Source organism: Ursus arctos, unplaced genomic scaffold (assembly GCF_023065955.2).
Source record: "Ursus arctos isolate Adak ecotype North America unplaced genomic scaffold, UrsArc2.0 scaffold_23, whole genome shotgun sequence".
Lineage (NCBI taxonomy): Eukaryota > Metazoa > Chordata > Mammalia > Carnivora > Ursidae > Ursus > Ursus arctos.
In genome coordinates, this window is record NW_026622908.1 from 2016472 (window position 1) to 2037489 (window position 21018).

General features: G+C 44.4%; 1 long non-coding RNA gene and 1 other non-coding gene across 5 annotated transcripts; both read left to right on the top strand.

The window, feature by feature from the left end:
* Window positions 1-1072: 1072 nt before the first annotated feature.
* On the top strand, window positions 1073-19883 carry LOC123000534 (uncharacterized). Of its 4 annotated transcripts, XR_008961136.1 has the most exons (7): window positions 1073-1357; window positions 4178-4314; window positions 6808-6903; window positions 7857-8724; window positions 9363-9589; window positions 16720-17974; window positions 18756-19883. It is a non-coding gene; the product is annotated as an uncharacterized LOC123000534 (long non-coding RNA). The 4 variants fall into 4 exon arrangements; XR_008961135.1 differs by having other exon boundaries at window positions 6808-8724; XR_007189661.2 differs by lacking the exons at window positions 7857-8724; window positions 9363-9589 and having other exon boundaries at window positions 6773-6903.
* Window positions 4526-4598, top strand: TRNAR-CCU (transfer RNA arginine (anticodon CCU)). The gene has a single exon. It is a non-coding gene; the product is annotated as a tRNA-Arg (tRNA).
* Window positions 19884-21018: the final 1135 nt, after the last annotated feature.

Genomic DNA, 21018 nt, shown 5'->3' on the forward strand with positions numbered 1-21018 from the left:
TCCATAAGTTCTTTTATTTTTTATTGTGCTAAAAATAGACGTAACATAAAATTTACCATTTTAACCATTTTTAGGGGTATAGTTTAGTGGCATTAAGTTGCACAGCCACCACCCCTACCATCCACCTTGAGAACTTTTGCGTCCTTCCACGCTGCAACTCTGTCCTCCTGAAGCAGTATTTCCCCATCCCTCTTCCTCCCACTCCTAGCAACCGCCGTTCTATTTTCCGGCCCTATGAATCTGACTACTCCAGGTACTTCACATAAGTGGAATCATCCAACATTTGTCCTTTTGTGTTTGGCTTATTTCCCTTAGCATCTCGTCAAGGGTCATCGACGTCTGCTTCTTTGCAGAGAGATAAAATTCCCAGAAACTTCTAGGCAATAGGTTTTTTAAAAAAATAGCCTATACTTTTCCCAGACACTAGGATAAAAGAGGGGGAAAGTCTGAATGGACATACCGCTGTTTTTGCGTGTGCTGTCGTAGCGCTCTTACAGTTCACGCTCGTAGGTGCTGTTTCTAGCTGTCAAGTCGCTTTTGTACATAAGAAGTACAACGCGCTGTGGACCTGGATCTGGATCTCAGCTGGCCAGGAGCCGAGAGAGTGCAACATTTGGTATGTGCTGTTGGGCCACACTCTTCCTCCCAAGTGTTTATTTGTAAGTGATGACTTACCTGGGAACCGGAGAAGTCCTGAGGAAGGACACTTAAACCCTGTCCACGAACGGGGGGTCAAGCACTCAGTGTCGCAGCTGATGGTTTGGGGTTCAGACCGAAGCCGATTTTCAGGAAGGCAATTTGGACCCCAGGCGAAGGGGGGGGGGTGTTCACTGAAAGGGAAAATGGAGGCTGGCACGATGAGCCACACCCAGCCCCCGGGGGGAGCAGCGTCGACCCCCTGAGCACCCAGGGAGGAAGGGCCAGGTACAAAAATTAGAACACTATTAAGCACAGTAATGCTTTGGGACCCAGTGCAAAGCTGTCAAGGACGTCACAGCAGGACGACGGGGGCCATTCTCCTCTTCCCCGTGGGTGACTGGGGAGTGGAGCAGCACCGAGAGCATCAGCGGCTCGGCACTCTGGTGTCAGAGTCAGCGTCTCCATCCAGCCCAGCAGGGTCAGCGCAGCCACAGTGGTGGACTTTTCAGTCACTGACACGATGTGAAGCGGGCAGGAATCCCAGATCTCAGGGCTCGGTTTGCGTGGACAGAGGCCAGCAGGATGGGAGGCCTGAGCTGATTCACGCTCATACGTAAGGTCCCGCGGAGACTCATGTAAAGTCCTGGAGGAAAACTCTGTAAGAAACTGGAATTCTTCACAGGCTGGACTGGGGGCTGGGCCACTGAGATTCAGACAGGTAACCGTGAGGCTAGTTACCTATTGGCCGGTGCGGGTCAGCAATCTTTGGGTTATGTATGTTTTGATTTGTTAATAACACAATTATTATGTGCTTTATTCTGCTGATTACTCATTTGTTGATGTCATTTAATTTAAAATATTTCAAGCAGAGCTTCCAAATTGCCAATATGTTGGGACTACACACCTCTTGCTTTTGGCTTGTTTATGAAATGCAGGGACGTACAGAATTGATGAGATCATCACGATTATAGTCTGGGTTTCGGTTTAGTCACATTTTCAGAAAACAAGAAGACGTTGAGAAAACAGGAGGCAAGAGAGCCTCAGAACCTGTGGAATGTAACATTTCCGTGTGGAAGTTTGCTAAACCACTCTTCAATTCCGAGTGCCTGAACAGCGATCTCTGTTTCTTCTAATGCTGCACTTATCACCATCCTAGACGGCTGAGAACTGTTTGCTCAGAAGTGACAAGTTGTTTGGTTTTTTGTTTTTGGCCGTTCTCTGTTAGTTTCAGGACCGTGTTCGGGTATTGCCACGTGTCATGTGGGTGGGTATTAGCTACTCTTGTTTGAAATGGTTCCATTCAGTCCTACTCTAGTACAGGCAGTGGAGGGTAGGACCTATTAAGATTCCCATCTTGCCTTTGGTGGGGCTTATGAGTGTCCTGAGCCATTGCAAAAAGGATTTTTCTCACCAGGTAGATCTCTTGTGCTAAGAAAAATGCTGAGACATGGGCGGGCCCTGTTAGTGCTGGACCAGGCGTGGCTCCGTAGAGACGACTGTTGGTGGGATGCCTTCGCTTGAGGACAATGAGTGCAGCAGAAGGGCTCATGAGCGCAGGCAACCAGTGGCTGAATTCTGGGCTGAGCTCCCACGTGGCAGCCTGGCCCTGCCCACTGACGGTGCTCACGTGGGCCCAGATAGGACAGTCTCTTGATGCTGACTCTCACCTTCCTGGAGCCCCTTTAAGTCGTGGAAGCTTTACTGCCTTCCCTTCCCAGACTGCTGAACTCCCACCCACGCGACTCCAACGGTCAGTGGATCTGGCCATCTTCATCTGTTGTCTTTTCAAGCTATGTATTTTTTTAACTGCTTGTTACAGAAATCTTCAAGCACACAGAGAAGTTGAAAGGACAGAACAGTGACACTTGCACACACTTGATCTTGAATCAACGCAATGGTAACATTTTTTCATATTTACTTGATAGGAAATCTTATATATGAAACACTTCAAAGTAAATTGTAGACCTTTCCCTCCAAACACTTCAGTATTCAGTTCGCACCTCCTAAAAATAAGGGTATTCTTCTACATAATAATACCATGATCACATTGGAGAAAATTAGTAATAATTTGCTAATATCATCCATAAATAACATATCCAATTTTCCCCATTGTCCCCACTATGAACTTTTTAACTGATATTTAGAAGCAGGATCCAATCAGAGTTCATGCATTACATTTAGTTGTCATGGATTTTAATCTCTCTTATTCTAAAACAATCCTCCCCACCCCATGTTTTAAAAATCACACTGGCGCTTGGGGAGCCAGGCTGCTGTCATGTGGTATGTCTCACCTTCTGAATGATCTGATCACTTCCATGGGGTAACACTTAATTTCTTTTTTGCTTTTTTAAGATTTATTTATTTATTTGAGAGAGAGTGTGCTCAAAGCAGGGAGGAGCAGAGGGAGAGGGAGAGAGAAACTTCAGCAGACTCTGTGCTCCACGTGGGGCCTGACAGGGGCCTCCATCTCAACCCTGAGATCATGACCTGAGCTGAAACCAAGAGTTGGAGGCTTAACGGACTGAGCCACCCGGGTGCCCCTCATTTAATTTCTTTTAATAGAGTCCTGACACTTTCTGTAAGCTGGAAATTAATTTTAAAGGCCTCATTATATTTGGTGAACAATTTTGGTAGGGTGGTCAATTTTTTTTAAAGATTTTATTTACTTGAGAGAGAGCAAGTGAGAGAGAGTAAGAGAGAGAGAGAGAGTGAGTGGGGGGGAGGGGCAGAGGCAGAGGGAAAAGCAGAGTCCCCTCTGAGCAGGAAGCCCGACTCTGGACTTGATCCCAGGACCCTGGGACCATGACCTGAGCCAAAGGCAGATGCTTAACTGACTGAGCCACCCAGGCCCCCCCCCTTTTTTTTTAATGGACAAACATTATGCTCTATTCCCTTAAGGGTTTCCCCTCTGAATTTCAGCCATTTTTCTCCCTTTTTCTGTCAAAAAGCTTAGCTTTGGCAAAGTACTGTTTTTTCCTAGCTATTACTACTGAAATATTTCATCAACCCATTTTGGAGTCTTGTTTGGAGATTTGGAGATTGGAGATTTGGAGATTGTGTTTGAAGTCTTACTGCATCAAGCCTTCAAAGAACACTGCCACCTGCCGTGGAGGATGATGCTTTGGGAGCAGGTGAAACGTGAAAGGAAGCAGAGGTCATGTCCCCAAAGGTCTCGCTCCCCAGAGCTGGATGGGCACACTGCAGAATCGCAGACTCCATTCCTGGATCCGTATCACGTGAAAACATACAATTCGGGTCCTTTCCCGACACCAGGATGGGCTTCTTTGCAGCCATTCACATTTAGCAGCACTGCCATCATCCTCAGCATTTTTTCTGTTGAGTCAGATCTTAGGGATTAATAGGAAGATAAATGATCAGACTATGAAATTCATCTTGATTCTGTATAGAGTCTCATAATAGTCTCTACCCTGTGGCGACTTTTTCGGAACTCTCAGGAAATCAGTAGGGAATGGACCATTTGTTTCCATTTCATAGAAAAAAATCAGTCTTGAACTTTTTCTGTCTTTTTTTTTTCCAGTTCAACAAATGTTTATTGAGCCTAGATTGCACACCAGGAGCTGTACATCAGGGAGCACAAAGTTAGCTTGAGCCTGCATGTTGTTGACAGTGAGAAGAAGACACATACACAGGTACTTTCACTACAAAATTGCAGAGGTAAGTGGCAGGCATCAAGAGGTCAAAAATGAAGGGCGCATCTTAGCCTTCCTGGGGGCTCAAAGGCCGCAGCTAAGGCTTGAAGGGTGAGCGAAAACCAGACGCCAAATGGTGAGAAGAGCCCTCTCAGCTTGTTTAGTATGGTTTTCCCAGCACCTCGCACATGGTAGATATTCAATAGGGTGAACTTATATAAAAGAAGTCTCCGGGTGCCTGACTGGCTCAGTTGGTAGAGCGTGTAACTCCTGATCTCAGGGTTGTGAGTTCAAGCCCCATGTTGGGTGTAGAGATTACTTAAAAACAAAATCTTAAAAAAGAGAGAGAGAGAGAGAGAGACCTCCACAGAGGATGTGGTACAAGCACAAACAAGGTGTGGGGAATATAAATGGTTCAGAATTACAAGCAGATTAATGCTTACCCTTGATGGGGTCACAGACTCCTTTGAAAAGCTAGCGAAGCCGTGGCAGACATATGGTGGGGCAAAGACACGCTGTACCGCGCGAGACTCGGGGTAGACAGCATCCGGTGGGACACTTCTGCCCGTTGTTTTTGGGTCACTTACCCCTTATTGACAGTAGTTTGCCGAAGGATCGCTTACTTTTAACAGATTCTCAGGTTTTTTCCACCATGATTGATTTTTCGTAAGAGCTCCCAATTTCACGTTTTTGTTTTTTTTAAAGATTTTATTTCTTTATTTCGGAGGCAGGGAGAGAGAGAGAGAGAGCAGGGACCCCGATGTGGGACTTGATCCCAGGACCCTGGGATCATGACCCTAGCAGAAGACAGATGCTTGACGACTGAGCCACCCAGGTGCCCCCGCAAGTTGGTTCTTTTTTTTTTTTTTTTTTAAGATTTTGTTTATTTGACAGAGAGAGACAACGAGAGAGGGAACACAAGCAGAGGGAGAGGGAGAGGCAGGCTTCCCTCTGAGCAGGGAGCCCAATGCGGGGCTCGATCCCAGGACGCCAGGATCATGACCCAAGCCGAAGGCAGATGACTAATGACTGAGCCACCCAGGTGCCCCCACAAGTTGGTTCTTTTAATGATTTTCTTCTTGGTCCTTCTGACAGGCAGGAAGCAATTATCGTCTGAGAGGCACTTCTGTGCTCATAACTGTTTAATTTTCTTTGGAATTTGGAGGTTTCTTCTACTCCCAAAGAACCTAAAAGTAATTTAAGGAATAACTCTTATTGTTTGAGAAAACTCTAGTTCGTCCTTTCTTACTGTCTTTATGAATTCCAAAACAATAGGGTGCAAGGTAAAGGTATAAAGTCAAAAGGCTGTTGCCATATTGCAAATACATTCTGGGTATGGGCTCCATATTGTATGTCCTTCCAGAAAATTCTATTCTTGAAAAATCTCAGGGAAAAAGTCAATAGTTTAGTTAATATTAGTATACCAATGCTAATGTCTTAATTTTGATAAATACATCATGGTTACATTAGATGTTAACATTAGAGGAAGTTGGGTAAAAGGCATATGAGGACATTCTGTATTATCTTTGCAACTCTTTTACAAATCTATAATTATTTCAAAATAAAACTATTTTAAAAGAAAAAAAAGAAAATTCTATTCTTTATGCAAGAGAAAAGAGAACGAATACTCTGGCTACTGCTCTTTTACTTGCTTGTACTCCTTATTGAATAATTTCTTAATTATAGCTCTAGCTGCTTTATATCACGTTGGGTCCATTTTCATGAAGGATTATACAAATATTCTCTGCTATATTTTCATTAAAAAGAAGCCTCCACCCAGGTGCACAAGCTTAAATACTAGTGTAGGAAGAAGTGTTCATTGAGTGATGCTGTGGGCGGCAGCGAGAGAGCCTGTGCATCTGTTGAGCAGAGTGGTGAGTGCTATGGCACCGATTTGGAGCTCTTTGTTATTTTAAAAATTATGGTTTGTTAGCTCCGAAAATGGATACACATTTTTCCATGGAGCTATTGTCAGAAAAATGCATAAGAAGGGATGATTATACAAATGTGTGTTGCTGGGGTGCCAGGGTGGCTCAGATGGTTGAGCCTCTGCCTTTGGCTCAGGTCATGATCCCCTGGTCCCGGGATCGAGCCCCATATTAGTCTCCTGGCTCAGTGGGGAGTCTGCTTCTCCCTCTCCCTCTGCCTCTCCTATTGCCTGTGCTCTATCAAATGAAAAAATAAAATCTTTAAAACAACAACAAAAAACCAAAAAAAAACCCAAAAACAAATGTGTATTACAGATCATGGGCACAAAAGCAGACTGGTGATTTCGGGAGGCTGACTGCCATGTAGGGCAATGCTTCTCAAACTTTAATATGCATACAGAGTTCCTGGGTGCTACTGAATGTTGATGGCCCCCCAAAATCCATATGTTGAAATCCTAAGCCCCAACGTCATGGCATTAGGAAGCGGGGCCTTTGGGAAGTGCTTCGGCCACGAGGGTGGAGCCCTCATGAATGGTATTAATGACTTTATCCAAGAGATCCCCCACGAGCTCCCGAACCCTTTCTGGCAGTGAGGACACTGAAAAGACTAGGAGCCAGGAAGCAGACCCTCACCAGACACCCGATCTGCTGGTGCTTTCACCTTGGACTTCCCAGCCTCCAGAACGGTGAGAAATCAATTTCTGTTGTTTATAAATCACCCAGTCTATGTATTTTGTGATAGCAGCCTGAATGCATTAGGGCACTGGGCTTCTCTTTCAAATGCAAATTCTGATTCAGTATATCTGGGATGGGGCCTAGAAATAGCATTTCCAACAAGCTCCCAGGTGACGTGGATGCCACTGGTCCAGAGACTACAGTCAGAAGAGCTATGACCTAGAGGACCTCTTGGAGGAAGTGCCTCGGCTCTCCCAGAATATGCAGACCTGTGGCAATTTGGGGGATGCTTGTCTCCTCCATAATCTTCCTTCTCCTCCTGAAAATGGCTCTCAATTTCATGGAGCTGGGCATGACCCTGTCCTCTCGCTCCCAGCATCCTCCAACCCCAACCATAGAGAATTTGGTCAGGGTGGATATTGCCCCAAACTGGGCCAGTCAGATTCTCCTTGCAGGAGTTTAGACTCGGGATTCACAGCTGTTTGTCTGTCTTGGCTGCTGGCACTGAGGCAGGTGACAAGTAGCTTTCTTCAGCGGCACGTCTGAGAAGCAAAGGCAGCTGATCTGTGTGTAGAGAGAGGGAAATGAAGCAGGTGTGAAGAGGGAAATGGAAATGATCGTCCACGCAGCCGCGGAGCGTGCGAAAGACAGGGAGCAGCAGCGGGAGTGTGAGATGCAGACCCAGGGCGAGGGCGGGAGCATCAGTCCTGGTGGCTTTCTGGTCCTGGTCCTAACTGTCCTTTCTGCCCTGGAGTTCTGTGACACACCACTACCATCTTATAATAAATCCTTGCATTGTGTTGGTGCTAGGGAAAGTGAGTTTCATCGAATTGCCACCCAAAAGGCTTTAACTAAGACACAAACATAACTTTTTTTTAAGTGCAGGAAAATTTTTTTAGACTCTGGAGAACAGACATGTCAGTCCAATTCCCAAGCTAATGCTGATTGATTAATTTCCACACAGAGTAACTGCCAGTGGGACCAGAGTCCTCGCCCTCACCCTCACAGGTCAGCCTGTTCTCTCCCAGTTGGAAAATCTACGTGGGAAGCCAGATTATAATGAGAAGGCTGCCTGCTGAGTGCAGACAGTACCAGATAAGTAGGGGATCTGAGCAGACTGTCTCCACAGTATGAGGGCTGGAGGCACTTTTCTCACGTTTGGGATCTGCTGAAACCTCCATGTGGTATACACATGTGTGTGATGCTGGGGCATGTTTGCAAGATAGGCCAACTCACTAAAACCAGTTCGCCCATAAGCCAAGACAGCTAATGAGAGCATTTACCTAAAATTAGTATTTGTCAAAACATTTCATGTATGATGGAATGGTTTCCAAGCCTTCTGAATATTTTCCCCCTAAGGTGACTGCTGTTTTATGTTCTATAGTTCTGTCCCCTCTTTCTCCTTTTTTCTTTTCTTTCTCTCCTTTCCCCCTCTCCTTCCCTGCACCCCACTCCCTCCCTCTTTCTCTCCTGCCTTTCTTCTTTCTCTTCTACCTTTATTTCAAAGATATTTTTGCCCACTGGTCTGAGATTATTCACCTCCTACCTTCATCTCCTAGGGCCCAAGACTGGAGGCTGGGGCTTCAGAGGTGAGCTAGTTAAGACCAGAAGTAGTGCCCAATGGAGAAAATGGGTAAAGCAAAGCTAGAATGTTGGGGAGAGGGGATGTTGGAGGGCTTGCTGAAGGCCAGGAGCCAGACAGTCAGTCGGGTGATTAAAACACCAAGACCAAATCAGCAGGAGCAGGGCTGTCAACTTGAGATCAAACCAGGAGTCTGGAATGCGATAAGAGACTGGACCGAAGGGAAAACAGGCTGAAAGCAAGTGATGAGGTAATACTCTTCTGTATTTCCATTGCCCATGAACTATCTTATACTTTCCTCTTTCTTTCAAATTGCACTATGTGCCTTCTGGAAAATTTTGTGCAGTGTTGAATTTGCATAAATCTGGAGTTGCTCAACTCAGGGGGTGTTGTATTTATGATTCATCAGCTTTATCCCCTTTTTTAGCTTTTCTTTCCTACTGCTTGTTGTCTGCTTCTGAGACATGTGTGTACTAGATTTCATTATTGAGCAAATTACCCCAAATCCAATGTTTATTGCTCTGTAGTGAGGCATTTCTGTGTTGACAGGGAGAATGAAGAGATGAGACTCGTTCATCAGAAACATATTAAGATCTATTGCTTTTATATTTTGCAACATCTGAATGATGAAGTCGTTCTAAAGTACAAATATTAACCCACACATTATTTTTAAAGCTTCCTGTAACCAAAGAAAGCTTGTTTCCACTATAAAAATGGTGTATATTGGTATTCATTTCCCGTTGTTCCTGTAACTAACTGCCACAAATTAAGGCAACACAGATTTATTACCCTACGTTGCGGAGATCAGAAGCCCTCAATCAAGGTGTTAACAGCTCTGTGTTTCTTCTGGAAGCTCTAGGGAAAAACCGGTTTCCTTGCCTTTTCCAGCATCTAGAGGCTGCCTGAATTCCTCGAATCACGGCCCTTCCTCCATCTTCAAAGCCAGAAGCACAGCCTCTTCAAATCTCTCCCTCTGACCACAACCCCCTGCTTCTGTCATCACATGCCTTCCTCTCAGAGGGACCCTTGTGATTACACGGGGCCAGATCACCCAGGATCATCCCCCTGTCTTGAGATCCTTAATCACATCTGCAAAGTCCCTTTTATTGTGTGAGGTACCTATCCACAGGTTCTGGGGATCGGGACAAGGACATCTTTGGGGGAGTCTACGAAACCCATTTATACTACCCAGCCTAATAATATTCATTCATAAGGCACTGATAAAATACAGTCCAGAAAAATAGGAAGGGCGCCTGGGTGGCTCAGTCATTAAGCGTCTGCCTTCGGCTCAGGTCATGATCTCAGGGTCCTGGGATCCAGCCCCGAATCAGGCTCCCTGCTCAGCGGGAAGCCTGCTTCTCCCTCTCCCACTCCCCCTGCTTGTGTTCCCTCTCTCACTGTGTCTCTGTCAAATAAATAAAATCTTAAAAAAAAAAAATAGAGAGGAGAAAAATACAACTCATGGTTTGCCTCCTGAAAGGTAAACACAACCAACATGTCCTTCTTTTTAAAAATAAGCAGTTTTCACAGTTCTAACCATCCTGTATATGCAATTTGAAATCCTGGTTTTTCACTGAATATGATTATCATAGCCTATTTTCCACGTTAGTACCTAGTCTGAGCAAACATTTTTATTGACTAGATAATATTTTATGGAGTGACTATCCCATATTTTACTTAAGCCGTTCCTTATTTTTGGAAACTGAGGGGTTTTTGTTTATTTGTTTTTTTTTTTTTACTATTACAAATAATTCTATGACAAGCATTTTTGCTCTTTCTTGGAATAGATTCCCAGATGTGGGATTACTCTAATCAGTCATAAAAATATGGCAAATTTTTTTCAAAGGGTTTACACAAATTTTCAGAACCATCAGATATATGTTAGTAGCCATTTCACTGTATATCATCAGCCCCAAATAAAACAATCATGATAATATCTTTACCAATCAGGTAGGTGGATAGATAACTTACTTTTAATTTTCATTTGTTTACAGGGGAGAGTGAACATTTTTTCATGGGCTTGCTTGCTGGTTGTAATTCTTCGTGGATGAATTATTGTTTCAGGCTTTTTACTTTTGGGGTTCAAAGTATTTAAAAAATCAGTTTGTCTAGATCTACATATTTAAAAAGCTTAACATTTATATTATTTGTTCTAAATATTTTTTGTCTCATTTCTATATTTTTTTATGTCTAGAAGTTTCAAGTTTGTACATGGTCTAATCTATCCATTCTTTTCTCCCCCTTCTTCTTTGCTTTTTAAAAAGCCTCTTGTCCCAGTGGTTAACTACATAGTACATTTACTATTCTTCTAGTTTTTCTTATAAAGAGTGTCTCTTTAATCCATCTGGAATTTATGTTGGTATGAAATCCATGGAAAGGCTCTGACTACCTGCTTAAATTTTACCCAGAGAAAGGGCCTGATTTGCACTTCTGAGTTCTCTGCATTGAACCAACTTCCTTTTCCCTCTTCACTTAAAAGAAATAAAAGACTTGACAGAAGGGTGTGAAAAGCTATTTTGTTTCCCAGGTCACAGGGAGTGAGTTTCCCTTTTTCTGAATTTGTCTTTCTCCGAATAGTCTCCCCTTCTGATTAGTATTTTAGCTTAAAATTGAGACAGAAGTAACCTTACATACATTGGCTCAAATACACTGTAAGTGCTCAAAAGCGGGCAAATAGGAAAAAAAGTCCAGCTTTAAAAAAATAGTGTTAGAAACTGCTCTATCAGATGTCAAACATTGTATATTTGGTAAATATGAATTGTACATGGATTGGTCTGGGTGAATTAAACAAGAGCTGACAATCTTTCCTCTGGACAATAAATTAGACCACCACAGTTCAGTGAGAAGAAAATGTGAGCCACGTACGGCATTTTAAGTTTCCTAGTAGCCACCTTAAAAAAAATAAAAAGCAGCAGGTGAAGTTAACTAAATAATCTATTGTATTTCACCCAATATATCTGAAATATTATTTCAACACATAACCTGTTAAAATTGAGAGTTTACGTTCTTTTTTCCATGCTGAGTCTTTGAAATACTGTTTTTATTACACTTACAGCACATCTCAATTTATTTTTTTAATTTTTAAAAAATTTAAAAATTTTTTGTAGTTATAAACCTTCTTTTAAAATTTTTTTAAATTTAAATTCAATTAGCCAACATATAGTACATCATTAGTTTCAGATGTAGAGTTTAATAATTCATCAGTTACATATGATACCCAGTGCTCATCACATCACGTGCCCTCCTTACCACCCATCACCTGGTTACCCCAGCCACCACCCCCTCCCGTGCAGCAACCCTCAGTTTGTTTCCTATAGTTCACAGTCTCTCATGGTTTTTCTCCCTCTCTGATGACTTGCCATTCAGTTTTCCCTCCCTTCCCCTATGATCCGCTGTGCTGTTTCTTATATTCCACATATGAGTGAAACTATATAATTGTCTTTCTCTGACTGACTTATTTTGCTTAGCATAATAGCCCTCCAGTTCCATCCACGTCGATGTAAATGGTAAGTATTCACCGCATCTCAATTTAGATTAACCTCACTTCAGATGCTCAGTACATGTGGCTGTTGGAGAGTCTGTCCTATTGCATAGACACAGTGACACATTTTGGCTGCTTTTCTTTTTTTTTTTAAAGATTTTATTTATTTATTTGACACAGAGAGAGAGACAGCCAGCGGGAGAGGGAACAGAAGCAGGGGGAGTGGGAGAGGAAGAAGCAGGCTCCCAGCGGAGGAGCCTGATGCGGGGCTCGATCCCAGAACGCCGGGATCACGCCCTGAGCTGAAGGCAGACGCTTATCGACTGCGCCACCCAGGCGCCCCTTGACTTCTTTTTTCTATACTCCATGCTGAACAACCTTCACAAAATGTCTTTTCTCAGGGCCTAATAGAGTCGATCAGCTACAATCATTTTAAACATAACTCTTTTTGGCAGAATTTGGGTGTTTCCCAGTGTCCTCAGCCATGGTTTGCGGACAACCTCTGCTATGGAGGGTTGATGAAAGTCTCTCGGTCCCTCTCTCTGTCTGACTCTTTCTGCCTCTACCTCTTATATCCCACTCAACTCCTTCTGTTTTTAGAATAAATGACTTCATTACTTTTTCTGATTATAGAAATAATAATATATATTTGTTGTGAAAAAAAGGGAAAAGAATCAGGTACTCAGAAGGAAAAAAGAAAGTGCAAATCAGCTGTAGCCCTATTACAGGAAGATAGTCATTAGTCACGCTTAGGTAGTTTGTTCAGTATTGTAAATATATACTTATGAAAACAGAATCAGGGCTATATGCTGCTTTACTCTTTTACAAGTAATACATCATGGATGTATTTGTATTCAAACACGCGGGTTGACCTCACTGCTCTTCGTGGATGTGCAGCAGTCCGTGTATGCATTTGTCGTGCTCTATGTAACTAGCTTCCTATGTTACTCCTTTAGGTCATTTCCAGTTTTTACCCTTATCACAGTGCACCGATGAACATCCTTATACATACTTCTTTGCATAAGTATCTCCGCAGTTTCTGGGAAGAAATGTCTAATGTAGGCCAAATTTTGATCAGAGCTGGATTGTCCTTCAGAAAGCTTATGCAATTTACATGATTACATACCAGGCTATGAAAACGTTTGCCATCCTATGTTCTCACTGGCACTGGGTATTATCAACGCTTTCTAATCATGTCGATTTTTTACTTCAAATCTTCCTAATTTTGCTTTTAAGGTTCTAGAAGTACCTTAACATTGACCGTAATATATGGAGAGGTTCCAAATTTTGAGTGAATTAACTGTATACCTTGAGAAGACTTCATGTATGGGAAAGGGTCTAACCTGGTGGATCAAACAGGATGGACTAGGTTATGCTGAAATAAGGAACAACACCTGTTTTTCACTCATGATCCATATCCAGGGCAGTTGGGCAGGGGAGTTGTGTTCATTATAGACACCAGGTGATTCAGGCTGACAGAGGCCCAATCTTGAAACCTGCTTCTAGAATCATCTCATCAGGTAGAAGGGGACCTAGCAAATCATGGTGCTTAAGCTTCCACCTCAACAGATACAAGCCACTTCTGCTCAAACTTCATTTTCCACAGCAAGCCACAAGAACACACCCAGGTTCTAAGGGGATAGGGAAGGGCAGACCTGCCATAACCCTGGCATGAGAACAGGACTATCTGGGAGCTTCCCTAATGACCAGCACGCCTTGGAGGAAAGGAGCTCCTACAAGGTACAGATTATTATCCAAATGTCACAGATAAGAAAACCAAGACTTAGAGACTCTATTTAAGGACTAGCTCAAGGTTACTTAGCCAGGAAAGTGGCAGTGCTGGGATTATAATTTAGGCCCGGGTGACTTAAAAGCTATGTTCTCTGTGCTACAGGATCCTCTTGGGAGCCTCTGTAACATTTCCAAAGAGAAGTCTAGATTTTGGGAGATACAGCGCCTTGCAGTCATGCACTGACGTGGCCCTCAGATTCTCTAGAGCGAATTTCATGCTCCTTGTCTTCTCTGTCTGCACATCAAACACACCACTGTGCGTCATCCTTAGTAGGCCTTCCTGCTCCCATGTGATAAACTCCGTCCAGCGTCAGCTCTCCTGTTGCCACAACTGTCCTCCAAAAGTACCCACCGTGAGGCTCTTCTCAGAAGGCACGTACTTTGGCCCACCATTTGTAAATATAACAGTATTGTTGCTTTGGGGAGGCTTTCTTGCAAATATCCTATGCTATGATCATGTTTCAATTCAAAAGAGGCCCAGAGAACCATTATTTTGGACAACTGTGGAGGTCTTGATAATTTATAGACATCTTGTCTGTGTGCATTTTGTTTTTGACAATAATATTGGAAGGAAACTAAAATTTGCTGGGACCTCTCTGGGTGCCAGGCCTGGTTCTAAGCATTTTAATGTATTGTTGTCCTCATTTATTTTTCATAAGGACACTCTGAGGGAGGGGTTATTATTCAGCAGTATAATTATCCAGTCAAAGAGGCTGATTAAAGTAAAGGAAAAAAAAAAAGAGAGAAGACTTCTGGTTTGAGATTCATGCATGTGGTAATAACACTTTCGTTATCATAGCTTCCCTTCATCACTCTCATGGGGCGTTTTTCATCCTCTGCAGGATATTTATAACTTCTATTTTTTTTTAAGATTTTATTTATTTATTCGACAGAGATAGAGACAGCCAGCGAGAGAGGGAACACAAGCAGGGGGAGTGGGAGAGGAAGAAGCAGGCTCATAGTGGAGGAGCCTGATGCGGGGCTCGATCCCACAACGCCGGGATCACGCCCTGAGCCGAAGGCAGACGCTTTAACCGATGTGCCACCCAGGCACCCCAGGATATTTATAATTTCTAAAAGGTGTGCTTGCCCATTCCCATGAGATTTGGAACTTGAGAACATATCATTTAGGATTCCTTTGGATGCAATTAACAGAAAACTAAACTTATGCAAAAAAACGGGGAGGAGATTTATTGACTTATGCAACTAAAAAGCACAGGGATAGATAGAACTTCAGGTATAGTTTGATCCAGGGGCTCACCATCAGATCTAAATCTCACTCTATTTTTTGGCACTCATTCTCCCTACATTGGCTTCATTTTCAGACTCTAAGTGGTGGAAAGAAGACTCTGGCAGTGTTAGCCTTTTGTCCTCTCAGATTTAAATCCACTAGAAAAGACCATGTGTTTTTCTCTCTCAGCCGTCCTACAAAAATTTAATTGCATTTCATTGGCTGTGATTAGGGTAAAGTCCGTCCCTTAGCAATCACTATGGGCTGGGGACTATGACACTGTAACTGATAGGGCCTGAGTTTTAATGCCCATCTCTGGAATTAGGGAAATATCACCTCACCCCTTATACATGGACCTCATGAGACTGAGGGTGGGGGTGGTTCCAGAGTGGAAAATCAGGGGTAGTTGCCAGCAGTTAAATGTACACTGTGTAGTGAAAACAACTGGAACACAGTACAAACAGTCCTTTCAAATCATCCTCCCCGTTTCTACCCTTTAGAATAGTTTACAGTATAAAAATGTTTCCGTATTATCGAAGCTTACCTAACAAGTCTACTGCAAGAAGAAAGAAAAGTGGTCTTTAGAAGATAAGCAGTTATCTAATAATTACTATGAAACATGAAAACTTTCCATTTCTTAGCTGTTAGCAAGCTTAAAGCTCTATTATTGCTCAATTATAGAGACTCTCTCCTCCCAAGGTCTTACTACAGTTATTTATCTTATCTTTTTAAATAGTAACTTCTTTTTAAGACAATTATCATGTGATCTCACTGATGTGTGGAATTTAAGAAACAAGGCAGAGGATCATAGGGGCAGAGAGGAAAAAATGAAACAAGAAGAAACCAGAGGGGGAGACAAACCATAAGAGACTCTTAATCATGGGAAACAAACTGAGGGTTGCTGGAGGGGAGGGGGTGGGGGGAGTGGGGTAACTGGGTGATGGACATTGGGGAGAGTATGTGTTGTAATGAGCACATTATATAAGGAACATATTATATAAGACTGATGAATTACAGACCTGTACCCCGAAACAAATAATACATTACGTGTTAATTTAAAAAAAGAAAATAAAGAAGCAACATATGGGCACCTACACACAAACAAAATAGTAACTTCTTTTTTTTCAACTTAAAATGACAAGAAAAAAGATACATACTCTGCGAAATAAAGAAAATAAAATAAAAATTGGAGAATAAAGAAAAACCCAGAAATAATTTCACCATCTTTATTCCCTTGTATATATGCCATAAACCTTTTTCATGTGCAAAATTGGGATCATGCCATACATACCAGGTAACCTTTCACATTTAACAATCTATAGTAAAATATTTTGCCATATTTTTAGATATCCTCGTGCATGGTTTCTAATGACTCCTTGGTATTCCTCTAAAGGATGTATTATAATTTACTTACACTTGTTCCCTGCATGTTTTCCTTGTTACATCAATCTAATACAGCGAGAGACATCTCTGTGTACCGCTGCCGATTTTATTTATTTATTTGACAGAGAGAGAGACAGCCAGCGAGAGAGGGAACACAAGCAGGGGGAGTGGGAGAGGGAGAAGCAGGCTCCCAGCAGAGGAGCCTGATGTGGGGCTCGATCCCGGGACTCCGGGATCACGCCCTGAGCCGAAGGCAGACGCTTAACAACTGAGCCACCCAGGCGCCCCTAGGATAACTTTTAGAAGTGGATTTGTTCCCCACAAAGGCTGAATCACCGTATGCAATTTTCTTTTCATAGCTGCTAGAGAAGTAAAAGAAATACCAGTAGTATGTTGCTACTTTGCACAAGAACACAATGGTTTGCACCCCGTGGCTGGAATGGCCCACTTGGCCTGAGTGGGTGAAGACAGAAGTCATTTTCCTGCAGCTCTTGGCGTGAACAGCATCACATGAGCTCCGTCAAGCTCCCTGAGTTACCTCCCCTGGGCAAGAAATTGGCACAATCGTCTGTTTGAGAAGGGCAGCCAGTGGGCATGCTTTCTCTGTCCTTAACTAGAATAACTGAAGTACAAGTGAATGTAATTTCTGGACACAGAGAAATCATTACAGACATCTTGTGCCCACTTCCTGTTGCATTTGTTGTAAGAAGTACAGTCTTCTGGAAGGGTGCATGCAGACTTGGTGTGACATAAGCTCAAGAGTGAGTAGCAGCTGTCTCCTCTTACTGGTGTCCCACGAGAAGGAAGAAAATATCATTAGCAGTACAGGAGTGGTAGGGGGTGGTAGGGCCCATGACGCAGAGCTTGTCTAGGTAAAGCCAGTAACTGGAGAAACACTAAATACTTTCAGTTGAATTGTAAGGGCTCCAGAAATATTGTTACTATCAAGTCATTCAAGGGTGTCGCCAAAACGCAGTTCCAGACAGGGGGAAAGGGGAGGTTGTGGATGACTCCACTCTCTGAGTTCCCCTGAGATAAAGATCTGCCGTGGGACCAATGGCAGTGACACTGGCCCTGTGGTCTGGGCTTCACGTCATCCAGGTCTCAAGAACCGACTTGGTCCAACCCTAGAGCTCCTGGTAAAGCTGATCCCCGGAGGTAAAAGTGAACACACACGAGTCACAGACCGGGCAGCTCCCAAAAGCCGTCCTCGTTTGTCTTCTGAAGTCCTCATGCTGAGGGCAAGAGCCCTGTGCTGTTTCCTCCTGCACAGCACCTGGCCCGCAGCAGTCGGCAACATCTGCGGGGTGGATGAACGGGCGGATGGAGGGGGCTAGGCTGGGGCCACTTCCAGCTGCCTCCGGTGCTCCCTGCCTGGCCTTCACGCACAGCGGCACAAGGCTGGACTTTGGCAATGACAGACGATGTGACAGAGGCTGCCGTAGAGCCCAGGGGCCAGGCTTGAGGCTTGGAGTCAGACGCATCGGGCACGGATTCTTGCTCCTCCACCTGTTCGACGTAAGGCCACAGACCAGCTCCTTGATCTTTGCGCTTCCGTGTTCCACACATACAAAATGGATTTAATAAACTCTTCTTCATTCGGCTATCAGGAAGGTAAGAGACTGCTTAGGAAGTGTTTAGCTAAGCCCCTGGCACGAAGTCGGTGCTCAATAAACCGGCCCAGCTGGGAGTGTATGCATCTGTAGACGGGAAGCGACAGACCCAGAGAGCCCGCTCGGGAGGAGAAGCGCACGTCCGGATTTCTAAGGGAGGCGGCACTGCGGATCCTGGCGCCTGCTGTGTCAGCCGGGTAATGCGTTAGCACGAGGGGCTAACCTGTCAAGTGTGCGGCCGTGAATCATGAGTGCAAGGCTCTGAGGCCACGTGTGCGGGGAGGAGGCCAGGCTGGGCTTGTGATAAAGCGGCAGTGAGCCAGAAGCAGGTCTGCCGGATTCTCAGAATGAGTGATGGCTGATTTCACAGAGGATGAGGGAGGAATGGCGCTTCAGCCCGGTCTAGTCCTGGTCTCACATTTGATGGGGCTCCTTCATCAAGCAGGGCATGTCTCTGCTCAGCAGGGTGGGAATCCCCCTTGCCAAGTGTTTAATGGGGAGTTCATGACTGTTCAATTTGATTCAGGCAAGATGCACCACTGGGCAAATTTTACCACAAGTTCTATATGCCAGAACTCCTACCGTGTGTCATCTGAGAAAGCCCTAGAACATGGAGACAGGAGCCAGGCTCTGCCCTGAAAGCCAGGGGGGTGACGATTTCGTCGGTGAAGTTTCACTTGCTCAGAAATGACTGATGGTGCGGTGGGTAATTACTGAATTCTGTCTTTGGGAATCAGTCATTCACTCAACAAACATTTCTTTTTCTTCTGCTTTCCTCCCAGGCAAGGCTGCAGCAGTGAGAGAGCGTCTACCTGGGCCCACGCTGGGCCAGCAGCAGGGCCTGCTTCTGTGCAGCCCTTCTCATCCTGTTTGCCTCCACACACAGAAGTGTCTCTACACAGGAATCCCAGGCAGTCTGGGGACTCTTTAATATTCCCCAGAGCTGCCTTTTAAAGCAGTGAGGTCACCGCATAGACGCTGGATTCAAACGCTGAGCAGGAACGCTCGCGAAGACGTACGTCGTGGCTGTCGCTTTGCGGCCTTGTGCCTGAACTAGTCTCACTATCAGAAAATGGGAAGTTTAGCTAGCAGTCACTGGAGGAGGTCTGAGGTTTTAGCAATAGAGCTGCTTCACATGTAAGAGCTCCTGAGCAAGTCACACTCTCTCCCGTAGTCTGTAACCACAGCCGTTCGGCGGAGCTCATGGGAGTAAACACCCTTCGAGACCAAATCCCCGCGCACCCGGTGATCCCGGAGCGGCTTGTTCTCCAAGGAATCAGCCTGATGCGGTGATTGCGGGGCTCTGAGCTGGAGGTTGGGATACTCGGATTCGGAGCTCTGGCTCGGCCCCTCACCTGCCAGGTGACGCTCTGAGGGCTGCCACTTCCCTGTGCCCCGGAGGGGGGGGGTGGGCCGTCCCCGGAGTAGCTCCCACTTCCGACATCCTAGGAGACTGAGTTAGCTTGGCAGGTCGTTCAGAAATCTCAATGTAATGACTGTTCAAATTAGTATATCCTTGGTCACTGTGAGCAGGGGGGTCACAGACATTTGGCTGATTTCACTGGAATGTGAAATCCCAGAACCATGGAATTCTACTCAAGTGCAAAGTCCCTAGAACCGCTCAATTGTCACTAGTTTTTATTTATTTATTTAAAAGATTTTATTTATTTATTTGTCAGAGAGAGCGAGCGAGTGCATGATCAGGGGGAGGGGCAGAGGGCGAAGCAGGGAGCCTGACGCAGGACTCGATCCCAGCACCCTGAGACCAGGACCTGAGCCGAAGGCAGACGCTTAACCGACTGAGCCACCCAGGCATCCTGTCATTAGTTTTTAATGTGAAATTCTTTCATAGGCAATTTTATTATGTCAGTAGAGTATGACTGTTATTAAACTGAGCTATTTTAGATGTATTTGCAAACTCTAATGTCCTGTTATTTTTTGTTATTAGTAATAGCAAAAAAATAATAGCAGCAACTATGTATTCAGTGCTTAATATGTAGTAAGGACTTTTTGTATCTCACTAAGCATTACCTTATTATACTTTCCCAATAATGCTTTTATTGTCCCCCTTTTACAGATAAGGAAACTAAGGCTCAGGGAGGTTCAGAGGATTTCCCAAGGTCACCTCATTAGTCAATGGATGCACTAGGATTTGAATCTGGCTCAGTCTGACCTCCAAGTCCATGCTCTTCTCTTACGGCTGGAAATGCTACTGTTTTTTTTTTTTTTTTTTATCACATATGACCCGCATATTGTAATCAGCACACATTGGCAAAGGGTTAGCTGGGAGCAGAAGGCCGAGGAGGAGAAACAGGATCTAGTCCTGACTTTACGCTCTTCCAGTCTAGGAGATGGAGTGTGCCCGTAAGAGACACAGCAGCACAAAGCCACGAGTGGTACTGATTGTTAGAACTGCTGGGCTTCAGAGGTGGGAAAAATCCCTGAGGATTTGGAAAAAGCTTTGTTGACAAAATGGGACTTCCTTTGGATGCTACAGAATCTGAGGAGAGCAGAGAGGAGAGGAAAATACTGGAGGTAGGGGACAGGGAAGGGCAAAGACTCAGAGATGGGAGCGTACCCGGCATGCTCTCAGGACATGGGGTCCGCATGGCTGCTTGACGCTAGCACAGGTTTGGGGAGCAAAAGATTCATTTGGGGAGGATGCCTGGGCCTTGGCCTCCAGGTAAGGACTCAGCATCCTCTGTGAAGACAGTTCCCCGAAGCAGGTACATAAATGCCAGATGTGTCTTCTTTGCAAAGCAAGAAATGAATGATTTCCGTAGGGATATTAGGTTCTCTTCCACCAAAAAAACAAAACAAAACAAAACAAAACAAAAACGACAACAAAAAAACCAAAAACGCCTCAGAGAACCTTTACAAATGCTGAAACAACCATTTAGAGAACATCTGCAAATCCCATCCAGGACCCTCACGTCCGTGTGGCCACGCTCACAGAGCACACTAACGGAGTCGCCTTCCACACGGCTACGCATGTGTGCATTTACTGACAGGAAGTGGCAGGAAGCGACAGCAACTAAAAAGCCA